This window comes from Aplysia californica, unplaced genomic scaffold (genome assembly GCF_000002075.1).
Source record: "Aplysia californica isolate F4 #8 unplaced genomic scaffold, AplCal3.0 scaffold01081, whole genome shotgun sequence".
In the NCBI taxonomy this organism is placed as follows: Eukaryota; Metazoa; Mollusca; class Gastropoda; order Aplysiida; family Aplysiidae; genus Aplysia; species Aplysia californica.
In genome coordinates, this window is record NW_004798351.1 from 22,981 (window position 1) to 24,270 (window position 1,290).

Consider the following 1,290-nt stretch of genomic DNA (forward strand, 5'->3'; position numbering starts at 1 on the left):
GTGTGTGTGTGTGTGTGTGTGTGTGTGTGTGTGTGTGTGTGTGTGCGTGTAAAATGATGACGATGTATTTTTTTAAAAGCCGCAAAATGTGTAACAGCAACTGCAACAACACATGTAAATGATAAAAATTAAATAGAAAACTTCAGAAGCAACCGTTGCATTGAAACAAATGTTACCGTCACCATATTTATACATTGTCATTCTAAATAGATGTCAGAAAGAAGATGGCGGCTGTGGAATTCGAACCCACGCCTCAGATGAGACTTTTGCCTTAAACCAGCGCCTTTGACCACTCGGCCACGCTACCTGTGTTGTAAAATGGGAACAGCGGAGGCAAAAACCACAGCAACATCAACACTAAAAATAACAACGTCAACAATTATAGCAAAAATAAAAGAAGGAAAAATAGGAAATAAATTACAAAAAAACCCAAACAAACAGACACAACAAAACAAAAAGAAAGTTTAATCTTCGTACGCTAAGAAGATCAAAAAATAAATGAATGAATTAATAGATAAATAAATAAGTTATGTCACCTCCATCAATACATCTAAAGGGGAGAAATGGCAGTGGTGGGATTCGAACCCACACCTCCGAAAAAAACTGGTGCCAAAAACCATCGGTGTAGAAATTTAGCCACGCTAACTGTGTTGTAAACTGAGAACAGCAGTGACAAAAGACAACAATAATAACATCAACAACAAAAATGACATTAATAACTATAGCAAAAAGAATTAGAAAAAACAGACTCAAAAAACACAAAAAGTTTTATCTTCATCAGCTAAAAATAAAGTAAAATGGCAGCAGTGGGATTCGAACCCGCACACTTCCGAAGACACTTGTGCCTTAGACCAAGTGGCTACGCTACCTGTGTGTTGTATGTTGAGAACTGCCACGGCAAAAACAACAAACAGAAAAAATAACAAGATCAATAACTTTAGAAAAAAAGAAATTGCAAAAAAACAAGCAAACCAAACACAACAACAACAACTAAAAACAACAAACAACAAACAAACCAAAAAGCAAAAGAAAAAAACAAGCAAACACAAAACAGCAAAACAAAAAGAAAGTCACACCATCATCAACCAAAATAATATTACTGCCACTACTACCATTACATGTAAAGAAAAAAAAAGATGGCAGCGGTGGGATTCGAACCCACGCCTCCGAAGAGACTGGTGCCTAAAACCAGCGCCTTAGACCACTCGGCCACGCTACCTGTGTTGTAAGCTGAGAACAGCAGAGGCAAAAACCACAGAGACATTAACAATAAGAATAAAAACGTCAACA

General features: G+C 36.9%; 1 non-coding gene across 1 annotated transcript; it reads right to left on the reverse strand.

The window, feature by feature from the left end:
- Window positions 1–1,137: 1,137 nt before the first annotated feature.
- On the reverse strand, window positions 1,138–1,219 carry TRNAL-UAG. The gene has a single exon. It is a non-coding gene; the product is annotated as a tRNA-Leu (tRNA).
- Window positions 1,220–1,290: the final 71 nt, after the last annotated feature.